At 41.8% G+C, this 12471-nt stretch overlaps 1 protein-coding gene across 11 annotated transcripts in view; it reads right to left on the reverse strand.

Annotated features, from left to right (window-relative positions):
• Window positions 1-12471, reverse strand: part of MPPE1 (metallophosphoesterase 1) — a 30080-nt gene that overhangs the window by 10306 nt on the left and 7303 nt on the right. For 3 of the 11 annotated variants that reach the window (XM_040062840.2, XM_040062938.2, XM_040062879.2), the window contains exon 2: window positions 100-316. The exons of 1 other annotated variant lie outside the window; for it this stretch is intronic. The gene's annotated coding sequence lies outside the window, so the exon portion shown is untranslated. Of the gene's footprint in view, window positions 1-99; window positions 317-382; window positions 482-4600; window positions 4741-5466; window positions 5558-7372; window positions 7454-9576; window positions 9622-12471 lie in introns of those variants that run through there. 7 more of the 11 variants (XM_040062848.2, XM_040062855.2, XM_040062918.2 and 4 more) reach the window with 7 other exon arrangements.

The raw sequence follows: 12471 nt of genomic DNA on the forward strand, positions 1-12471 counted from the left end.
ATGAATGAAAATCGCAGCTTCAAGAGCAAACTGATACCGTCAAGTTAAAAAAAAAAAAAAAAAAAAAAAAAAAGGAAACCCACACCAAGAAAACCAAACCTGCAATCAGTAGAAGATAAAAATATCTTCAAGGCAAAACTGCCATTTTCAAAAGTCACAAGCAGCAGCAGACACAGTCAGTGCCACAGAGCCGGTCACTTCCACATGCATTCCTCCTCCGGCGTTTCTGCTGTTAATTGTTACTATGTGGGGAGTTGTGCCGCAGATGTGGAAGTTGCCAGAGGTGCCCCATCCGCACCCTACACCGCCAGCATTCCTGATAGTGAAAGGAAAAGCAGAAAGGGAAATTAAAAAAAGAAAAAAAAAAAAAAATAACCCCAACCTCATAGAAAGTCAGCGACGCGGATCGAGTTGAAAGACAGCTCCTACTACTGGCTGAGAGAAATCCCTGCCCACCTCGCTCTGGCACCTGCCAGCCCACGGCTGCCCCATCCCCTCCATCCCATCTCCCATCCCATTCCCGCTGACCTCCGCTGCAGCTGCCACTCCCCTGCACACAGCTCATTATTCTCATTAGAGTAATCTCCTCACCAGAGCTGGGAGACCTTAGTTACGAGAAAAGACTGGAGGATTCCTCACAGTTTCTTGTTCTGCACGACACTTAAAAATCAGCCGGTGGACGAGGACAATTACAGAATCCTTTGACAACGGGACCCAAGTTTAAACACGCTGAAAGTGTAACTTTACACCACAACACTGGGGGGGAAAAGGCTCCAATGACTGGCACTGCTGCCTTCTCCAACTTCCGTGTTTATTTTAGTTATAAGCAAATGTTACAAACATTTTTGCATTTACAATTTTCTGTTATTTTACTTATAAGCAAACGTTACAAACATTTTTGCATTTTTAATTTTCTGTTATACATGCTATCCTCCTTATTTTCTTCCATCAAGCTTACTGACAATGCAGACTTGCATTGCTCCTCTTCTGTTTCTCTTTTCCCTTGTTCAGAAATTATCCAGCTTTAATTCACAAGTGAGCCAAGAATGAAACAAAGGAACACAGTGGTCTATAGCCAGAGCAGGCACAAGGAGCTTTACCCCATCACTTAGTGAATATGCAACTCTGAACACTGCACACGATTTGAGGCAAATTTCTTTATTAAATTACAACTGCATAAAACTGTCCTAACAAACCAAGTGGGACATGAGAGTCTTAATCCTGCTCCTAGACCTACCCCTCAGGAGTGTCCGTGTATTTTTAAGAAGCTAAAGAAGCTGTACTAGGTTATAAGCAAGCTAAGTTTTTCTACCCTAAGCAGTTTTCACTCAACTCTCCCATCACAACGTCCAAAGGTAGAGGTTTGCACCTTCCAGAAAAATATGTTCTGGAATGTAACTATGTTAAACTTTTGTGGAACATCCTTACAAACAAGTTCAGATTCAAATCTCACAAGGTTCTGCAAGCTCCACTTGTAACTGGGAGTTGTCTCTTTTCATTCCCAGCTCGCCATCCCTGGAGCAACACAACTCTGCCTTGTGGACTGTGACTTACTGCACTCCGCTTTCCTTTTCAGCTCTTCAAATACCAGAGTTCTTCGAGTACCTCACTCTTCAATCAAAAAAGAGCTTTTGATGAATACTTCTTTTGGTGATGCAAAATGCTCTGAATACATTTTCCAATTATTAACACTAAATCCTTCCTTTATCCACAATTTTCCACTTATTATTGGGATTGAGGAAAACTTCCAAGCAGAGATTTCGCATTTTTCTTTTAAGAAACCCCTCTGCAATAATTTAATGATAGAATTAATTTCTGTTTGCATTAGCACATCCTTGGGGCTGAAATTCACACAGACTGACAAATCTACACAGACACTTTGATTTTATGTAGCTTACAGAAAAGGATAAATTGGGAAATTCTGCAAAATAAAACAATTTTGTTGTATTCCCATGAACACCCACAACCAGAATGTATTCTGCATTTGTGAAAGAGATGGGGTTGAAACTTAGTTGAAGTTATGCAGATCACAGTTTATTCAAAAATATATAAACAAACAACAAAAAAATCAAGGTCACAAAATACAACATTTCTGAGCACTTGTCATATTGAGACCACATTACTGAATCTATGTACTACTTAAGCAATGGTAGGTTTAAATGTTGCAGTAAGTATAAAAAATATGTGGAAACTCCATCTGGCATTAAATTACCCAGTAGTTACAAATGTGCTGTAAAAGGAAATCCATATATTACACTTATTTGTTTCAAGCACTTTTCATACTCATTGTTCAGCTTCACCGATTCCTGTACAGCTCGTTTTAGATCTTCTACCTCTTCAAAAAAATCCTAGAAGAACCCAAAAATATTCACCTTAAGCTTTTTTTCTAAGACATTCTCAGTAAGAGATGGTCAGCAGTTCCCAAGTTTAAAAACACTTTCTGTATTTTTACCAGCGTATGGCTGAGTTATGCAAACACAGCTATGGCGAGATACAGAAATCAACTACAACCTTAGGTAACAATTTAATAATTTCTGCCTGAATACACAAGCAGAGTTCAAGTTATGTTAGAGGCTGGAATACAGACTAATAATAGGAAAGATTAAATTTAAAAAGGAAAAAATATGGCTTTACCAGACAGCTACAAAATGACAGTCTAATATGACAAGGGAATAATGTCATATCCTGATCCTTTGTAAGTGAAGTCAGAAATTGTTGGGAAACACATGGACAGAAGAGTACAATCACCCAAGACTTCCTTTCACCAATCCTTGAAGGTTCTAGCTACCAAAGTAACAATGCATCAACCTATAACCATCTGTACTTGACATTCTCCTCCCTATTCTTCCAGCATTTTTTTAAATGAACAGCGACAATATACAAGCTATAACATACAGCAACTTAAAACTACCTTAAAAAGGGACCACAACCTCAGGTTTATGTATCTCTCTCCTGCAAGATGAGGCTCTCAGCCACACATTGTTCCTGATTCCCAAACACAGGGATCTAGAACTCCCCCTGGTTTAATTTCTGCACATTACACATCCAATGAACTATCACCCTCTTTTTCTGTTACCCCTGCAATTAATACCATAATGTTATTTAGTCTGGGAGAAAGGACTGCAAGGTAAGAAAAGAAATTCTTAAAAAAAAAAAATAAAAATACTTGAGGAACCAGCAAAAATCAGTTTAAACAACTTGTTGCTGAAAATAAAACCTTATGTCAGTACATTAAACTGTTTCTTCTATAGTTAGGTAAGATCTCGTCATCTTGTTACATAACTTTTAGAATTACCAAATGTTCACATTTTCACTTTTTACACCCGTAGATCTAACAGAAAATTCAAAGCCTCTGTCCTCCCTAAACTTGGAGGTCTGTCAGAGGCATAGCTTTGACATGTTTCAGTTCAAGAGAAAATAATCTTCCTTAACTGAGCAGCCCTTTAGGACATGAATGTTTCAAGGAATCATTCATTTCCATCTCTCTCAAAATGCTATACACAGGGATTTTTATGTATTTTACTTGATAACAGCATATATTCAGCCTAAAGAAGTTTCAGCTCAGGCAGAAAAGTTAGTTTTTCAAAAATCACCTACTGTTAAGCTTGTCTTAAAATAAATTACCTTGTCTAATCCAGCTAATTCATTTTTTAGTGCTCTCTTTTCTGCAGACAATTTTCCATTTTCTTTCTTCAGCTTTTTAATCTCCTTCAACAATAGCTCTATATTCAAATGAAAAAATGTAGAGTTCAACCATTACAGCCTCCCCCTCATATGAATCATGTTACAGCTAAAGAGCTGCCTACCTTTTGTGATATTAAAATTTATAGTTCAGCTTCTTAAAGTACCTTTTTCATACAGTGATTTATTCTAAGAACTGGCCCAGCCTATTCCCAGGTACTGGGAAAGAGATCAGGATCTGCCTGCTGGATAATCTGAATCTGTCAGATTCTTAGAACGCGGGATTATTTTACTTCAGAATACACAAAACACACATCACATGCCCTGATTACCTTTTCCTGGCTTATGAGAGGGACACATCAGCCCTGGCTGACAGCACATTTCCTGAAAATTATGCCTACATTATATGATCTCATCCATCTCCTTTCTATGCTTTGAAGTGGAAGATCACACCTTAAATTCTGGATTTACTTATGTGAGGAAGAACGCACTGAAGGCAGCACTGTCCAGGCTTGTCCAGCGTTTTAAGGCTAAAGCCAGGTTATTCTGTGTCTCAGTGTCTGAAAACCAAAGACTGGTGCAGCAAACCTTGTTACTAAGAGTTCTGCACAGATACATCTCACTAGAATAAACACCAGCACTAAATACAGCCACACTCTCCCACCCATGATTACAACAACAGACCAGTTTCAGAAAAAGTGAAAACAGCAAACATTTTATCACAAACAAACGCAAGGCAGAATCCTAGATTACAAAATGCCATTTTTACGTGGCAGGTTTTCAAAACTGAAAACAAACCCTTTTAGATATTGCTGGTTGAAGGAGAAGAAATGGCCTGGAGTGGCCTCTAGATCAGAAATGAAATGCATTCTCTCTGCTGGGCGTACTGGAACATCACCAGAATTAACTGTACCATTACCTAAGTATCTACTGCAACAGGATTCCTTCTTTGCAGAAATGTCCCTGTGAGAAGTTACTCCTCCCTCCGGGGTTTGGTTTTGTTTTCCAGAAACAGCACCAGTCTTCCAAGAAACCTTTTTACATTCCAGTTGCTCAATTCTTTGCCTCTGCTCTTGAAGATTATGCTCTAGCTCATTAATTTTAATCTGTCAAGACAATTTTTTTTTAAATGCATAGAAAAAACACAGTTCAATTGAATACAACTGGAAACATATCCCAAATGCAAACCTAGAGCTTTCAATTGCTGATTTAAAAGCAACATTCACCCAAAAGATCTGAAAGGAGAAAAGAACAAAGCACAGCTGAGGAAATTAGACTGGACAGCTGCAAGCTCAACCCGTGCCTGAAGAGGCAATACCCTCTTGAAGCTTCTAGAACTGCTCCTGGCCACGCAACCCTACCTTCACTCCAGCTATGATGCCAGACTTCGCACAGTCACAGACCTTGCTACCCAAAAGAAGACTCTGTCTTCATTTGGTTTGCCTTCTGCTGAACTTCTGAGAAAAATCACCTCGTGACACATGCAGAAAAATACCAGGGCTGGTGCAAAAGAGATCATGAGGTGCATACACAATTAGAAGAAGGGATAGGTGCATGTGCAAAGAAAAAAGCAGGAAAGGGGAGACAGCTTTCTGCTACAGACACATCAGTGACAGAGATAACTTTTAAAGGGAACTACAGGCTACTCTCCCTTATCCCTGCCATGGGAAACTAAGTATAAAAAGAAAAGCATGGTCTCATTTCACAAATGTAGGAATTCCTTTTCAGTCTCCCTAAAAGCTTATGTTTGGCTGTTTGATACCAGTTCCTACAAATTCTACTTACAGTGAGATTTTTAATTGCTTCACTTTGCTCCTTGTTTGTTTTGGTCTCTTTAACATAACATTTCTGTAGCTCATTATACATCTGAAGTAGTCTAAAACAGAAGAAATGCAAAAATTGCTGTAAAACGTGAAAGACAACAAAATGTGGCATAAGTTATGGTAAAAGTATTAGAGATTCCCCACAGAGATCACTTGGGCTGTGGCTGTGCTGCAGAGACTCGTAATAGAAATATTCAGGATGGCAGTGATTGAAATGTGACTGTCAACACAGAAAGAGAAACCGCCAGAAAATAACAGCAAAGAAAGTTAAAAGAATGGTCTGTATGGATGGCAAAGAATCCTCAGCCAGCATGAGGACCCTGTTGGTTTTGTCCAGCACACATGGCCACACTCTGATTAAACCCCAGTGCAAATCACTCTTTGAGGGAAGACAGCAGCAGCAGGAGGCTGGCAGTGACTGCAGCATATCACATACATCATTCCTCTCCCCATCAGCACAACAGGAATAGCAAAAGGACACTCCTAAAGGATTTTTAAAAGTGTGTCCAGCACCAATCAAGAACCCATGATGAGGACACATGAGGCAGTTCCCAGCTTTCTGTGTTGCACAAAACATCTCATTGCTTCCAAGTCTGTGGGTGTGAGGATATGAGTGAATGAAATCTATGTGAAAATTAGTGGGTAAAATAAATGTCAAATAAACAGATTAGGGCTCTGTTAGCTTTCCCTCTGATATTATTTTCCATCAAGTTCTGCTGTACTAATTTCCTACCATATTTCATAGCCAACACACACAAGGCCCACAATTTAACTGATGGACATGAGCAGACATTTTTCCTATTTTTTTAGGAATTACAACAAGAGCTGCCATTCATAATAAGTCATGACTGCACACCACAAGCAGGATGAGCAACACTGTAGCACAGCACAGCTTTGTGAAAGAACACACAAACAGATGCTAGGAAAAAAAAGCTAGGTCAGGTTATCTACGTGCAATCTAACACAAGGCAGGTACAGCACTTGGACTTCTTCTGCTTGAGGGCCTGACCAGGAACCCAATTTGAGCCCAGACCCAGTGTTCCTATGTAGTTATGTAGACTCTCCTGCAAAGGGAGTCTGGCACACTGCAAAGGTATCTTTTTAAAAAAAGAAAATGGGTCTTCTACAATCACCTAAAGAAAACACTAAGAACAGGGCACTTGACCAAAGATCCACATTTATGTAAGTGGACAAAAAGCAGCCTTTGAAGGGATGAGCAGCCTAAAATTTTAGAGTTCTACAATCAAGTCACAGAGGGATGGAGCAATATTTTACATCATTTGCCTAGCTGTTAAAATTTTGTTTCAGTATCCTTTTTCTTAAAGACAAAATTATAGCTTTTGTATCTGAAAACCAGTTACAAGAGTTTAATTCTATTACTTAACTCAAACTACAGTAAGTAGTGGCTCAACTCTAAAATTATTAAACTGAAAAGTAGAACTACTTCTCTAGCTTATTTCGAAAACAGTACCAGCCTATAAATTTCATATGCACATAACACTGAGCAATATAAAATGAGCTGAGAAAGGCTCCACAAAATAGAAGGTGAAACCACAAAATTCTAGGTTAAAAAATCTGCAAAAAACATCATATGTGCGCACAGACACATGAAGGAGGTTCCTAGCTCACTGAACTTTTCTCAGTGAACTACCTGAGAGAGAAATCCATTTTGTTCTTTGCTCAGCACTATTTTCAGGTTCAATCCAAGATTTTGTAGTTATTTTTAAAATGTGAACGATTTCCCATTGTTTCAAAGGCTGAAAGCCACTTGCATAACAGCTTAAAAAAATATCAACTGACTTAACATCAACATCTTCTACACTACTGAGACGAATAATTCTGTGAAGAAGCAGCTTCCAAGAACTCACCTGACACTGTCACTCTCTAGAACCAGATCCTTGCTGTCTCCACCCTTATGCCACAAATGGGTTTCTGTTTGAACCTGAACACTTAATTGAAACAAACACAACAGCCTCATAAAATCATATTTCACAAATTTAATTGGTTTAAACAAAGCAACTGAAAAAGACCAAGTGACTTTTCAGTTTGATTTTATGGTAGAGGTTTCCAGGCAGGATCATAAACACACCAAAACCCAAAGCTTGGAAGATTTTTGTGAACCAGTATCTAAATTCTGGCAGGACACTCTCCAAACCACTAGCACTACAGTTTTTCAGCTCCTTGGGTTCTAAATCTTTTAGACAGCATTGATGCCACTCAATTTATCTGTATCTTACTACTTTTGGGTGGAAAAATAGTGTAAAGGCCTCTGCAGTTCAACAGAAAGAGTGTACTGGCTAAGCAGAAGTATTACTTTTTGATATTAAAACTGTTTCTTTCACTACAACAAATTTTGTACAAGATGCCCCAGATGTCCTTTGTTCCCCTACAGGCCCCCAGCATTTTCCACCCCACCATCCTGTTCACAGATGGCTCCTTAAAAGATACAGACCAGGTAATGCCTAGCTCATCTTAAGGACATGAAAATAAAAGTCCTGAAAAAAAGTGCACCTCTTTTGATGTAAAAGAGAAACATTTGGCAATTCTTACTCTCTGCTTGTGCCACAGACATGCATTAACTGCTGCAGATACAGCTGCTCTTGGATCTGCCCCAGATTCTTTTCTAGCTCTTTATTTTTTATGTGTAGTTTTTTCACCTTCTTGACTAACTGCTCATTTTCATCAGTGAGCTGAAAAGAAAGATAATTGAAACACAAAAAAATCAAGGAACACTTTCAAATCAAATATTAATTAAGGTGATAATGCATCAAATTAAAACCCTCTCCCAAAAGCTTTACTACATTTTTCCTAAACCACAGAAGCATCTAGAAGGAAAATGGCAGGAAAAACAACTGGTTTCAAATTTTATGAACATTTGACTACAACAAATTTTCTTTAACAGGTATGTTAAAGATGCCTAATATAACTTCAGAATCCATTAAGGAACGTAGGGAACTGGTTTGGCATCTAAAATTAAATCACAGAAGGGACAAAGCATCCAAGTTATACTCCTAAACTATAAACATCAGCTTTGCAACTAAAATGATGTTTATTTTTGATTTAACCTCACCAGAGACAAAAAGACAGCTACACTGGCTGAACTTCTTGCATGCATGTCTGCTGGACCTTGCCCAGCAGTATGCAGTCATATATATAATATATACTGTGTATTATAGTAATATGAGGCAATATATAGCTATATATATATATTGCATATATAATACATAAAGCTATACCTAAGGCAATATATTATACATCAAATATATAATATAGTAAATAACTATATATTTACAGTTATACACCTAACACATATAACTATATCGTGTATGTGTGTATAGCATATATAAGTGTGTGCATGTGTGTATACGTGTATATATCTGTGTGTACATATATAAAACTATTTTTATATGCACCTATATATATATACACAAATATAGAGAGAGATGTGATAAACATTAACTATTTTTTGTTCACTGGAGATCAAATAACTCAAGATAACAGGAAGTTACTATGTCACTATCTAAGCTTATAGGCAAACAGACCCTTGCCCATTCCTTCTCTACTTGCTTAATCAGCTTTAAGTTTCAGGAATTCCAGCTTACAACTACAGCCTTCATCTCTGCGACCACCGAGGGACAGAAAGAGACCCTCCTAGCAACACGTCACACATACATCATCGGAGGAAAGAAGCAAGATAAAAGCAAGACTGAAAAACCTGCCAAGGCACGGCAGTTGGTGGAGCGAGACTCCCCTGCCGTCCAGCGCTGTATTTGCCTTTGCTTTGCCTGCTGTAATGTAATAAATTCCTATTGGAACTTTTCTTTGTGTTCACAGTCTATTACAGAGATATATCGATATAGATAGATATATTGATATCTATACTGATATATATAACCACATTGCCTTTTCCTACAGGGTACCGAGTACACCCGATGCCCGGGGCCAGCACCGAGCCCCGCGCTGCGCTCTCAGCCTGAGCTCGGCGCCGAAGGCAAACGCGGCCCAGCCGAGCCTCCCGCGCCCTGCCGGCCGCTCCTGGCCCGGGGCTCCCGGGAGCCGGGGCCGCACTCACTTGGAAGCACCTGTGCACGGCGGGCAGGGCCATGGCGAGCGCCGGGGCAGGGGCGGAACCAGCCGGGACGGGCCCCGGGATAGGTCGGGATAGGCCCCGGGATAGGGCGGGACAAGGCCCGGGATAGGCCGCGGGCAGCGCCGTCAGAGCCCAGCGACCGCCGCGCGTTCCGGGTGCGCCGCCGGCGCTGCGGGCCGGCCGCGGAGCTTCTCCCTGCGGAGGCGGCCCGGAGTGCTCGGGCACCCGCTGCAGCCGCCAGCCTCCGCAGCCGGCGAGGAAACAGCCCAGTCCCTTTTAAATTGTCATGAATTTGTGTTAGTCGCAGGTTCAGTTGGCGGGTGTGATTCTCAGGGTGTCCTCAGGAGTTGGACTTTATGATCCTGCTGGGTCCCTTCCATCTCAGCATATTCTGTGACTTTCTGTGACTAACAAGCACCGACCGGGGGGGGATTGAGAGCTCTGCCGGCCGCAGACTGCACGGATACACCACCACACGCCAAGTGAGGGATCTCTGCAGAAGCGGGTTCTGCTGCTCCCGCGATCACAACAGGTACAGGCTGTCCCAGTGACAGCCCCCTGGCTGGAGATGGCAGCGTGCCTGGTAATGCTGCTGCGCCCTGGGGAGCAGCGGCTGTGTCCTTGGAGTTGGTGGTGCTTGCTGTTGCTGCTACTTGCTGGGCTTTGCCTTTTGTGTATAACTATCTAAAGGGAACGTGCCAAGAGGATGGAGCCAGGTTCTTCTCAGTGGTGCCAACAGGACAAGAGGCAGTGGGCACAAAGTGACCTGAAGGAAGTTCCACGTGGATATGAGGAAGAACTTCTTTACTGTGGGGTGACCACAGACTGGAACAGGTTACACAGAGAGATGTGGAGTCTCCCTCACTGGAGATATTTTGAGAACCGTCTGGACACAATCCTGTGCCCTGTGCTCTGGGATGGCCCTGCCTGAGCAGGGAGGTTGGATCAGATGACCCAGTGTAGTCTTTCCAACCTCACCCAGTCTGTTATTGATTCTGTGATTTGGGGTTTTTATTTTTCTGGTATTTTTGGCAGACGAGGCTGCAGGCACACAGGCAGGACAAAAGTGTTCCACCCTCAGGACTGGACGTTACATACTTCATACCAACAGCAGGCACTCACCAGCCACAGGAAGACCACCTATCACAGCAAGACTGACCCAAAGCAGTGATTACTGCCTGCTGGTCTTCCAAGCCTTTGTTTTAAAGCCTTTCCTGTTCCTCTCTCATTCACTAGGTCTCAAAACTTGGTCTTCTCTAGTTCTCTGAATCTCCTGTCTTTGTACAAAATCTTGCCTCACTCATTTCTCCAAGCACATCACATTTCCCTTTTTTTCTTTTTCTTTTTGTATGAAATGTTGCCAGATGCCACCTGCCCCTCCATCTTGCCCATGTAGCCCACCTGACTGCAGTGCCTGGCAAATTTTGCACAGAACCAGTCACAAAATCACAGAATGCTAAGGGTTGAAAGGGACCTTTGAAGATCATCTAGTCCCAAACCTGCTGCCCTCTGCAGGGACACCTGCCACCACACCAGGTCGCTCAGAGCCCCATCCAGCCTGGCCTTGAACACTGGCCAGGGCTGAGGCAGCCAAAACCTCCCTGGATAATGTGTTCCAGTGCCTCACCACCCTCACAGTAAAGAACTTCTTCCTACTATCCAGCCTAAATTCCCCATTTCAATTGGTACCCATTACTCCTTGTCCTATCACCACTGTTCCTGACAGAGTCCCTCTCTGGCTTCCCTGTAGGGCCCTGGATACTGGCAGGTTGCTGTGAGGTGTGAACAGCCCCAGCTTTCTCAGCCTGTCCTGTCTGGGAAGAGGGTGTGGACATGACAGGAGCCCATCACTGCCTACCTGGGAGTCGACAGGTCACCAAAAACATGGCAGGAGACAGGTCAGGTTAGGCTGTGAGCACGAACTGGAACTGTAATCACATTAAGGGAAGTGTCACACACCTCTGACTCCAGGGCACAACCCAGCATCTCTCCTCCTTCACTCTCAACCCAGTCAACCATCCAGTCTGCTTCCTGAACTTTACATAGGGGTCACAGTGAAAAGCCATGGTGAAAGCCATGCCTACATTCAGCTCAGCCTTGGCTGTGCTGAGCGGAATGGACACAAGATCCCAGCTGTGAGGCTGTCAGCAACCTGAGAGTCCATGTGAGGGAAGGACTTGCCCATGATGTTACCTGCTGCCAGGAATCCTGCCTGTGAAGACTTCTGTATTGGTTCCATAGAAGCAGCCATCCAAAACTGCAAATTGCTGGAGCCTGTGACAAATCACCTTGACTCCAAATTGCCTGGCATCAAAATTGCTACTTCAATCAGCAACCAACATGGAATGAATTAGCAATAGACAGTTCATACCGTGGAAACCACGAGGTCACTTCTTGGTAAAAGGACAGCTGGATCTAACTAGCTGCAGTAGCAGCAAGGAAAAAGTAAACTTGGGAGGGGATAGTACCAGCCAGCAATGCAATAGTGCTGTAGGGAAAGGGAAATCCCATTTTCAGATGAAGCAGCAATACCCTGAGATGCATATACTCAGTTTTATTCTGGTTTATCCAACACAAACAAAACAGGTGAGGTCCTGAGGAGTCTGTAAAACAGGAATAAAACATACAGAAGAAAATACAACAGGTGTTGAATTCAGAGTAATTTTAACTGACTTTGATTATTGTAAAGGACAGTAGTAATTGTTTCCTGTGTCTTCCAGAGGAGAATGAGCACAAATAAAATTTCTGTCTAACAGAGCGGGCATCTCTCATTCCTTCAAATGGATGAGAGGGAAAATTTCTTAACATCAAAGAGAAAAATACACATAGTTCTTCCTCACTATATATTTTAATAAACAGATCAGAGAATGATCAGAT

The sequence above is a fragment of the Hirundo rustica genome, chromosome 1 (assembly GCF_015227805.2).
Source record: "Hirundo rustica isolate bHirRus1 chromosome 1, bHirRus1.pri.v3, whole genome shotgun sequence".
NCBI lineage: Eukaryota > Metazoa > Chordata > Aves > Passeriformes > Hirundinidae > Hirundo > Hirundo rustica.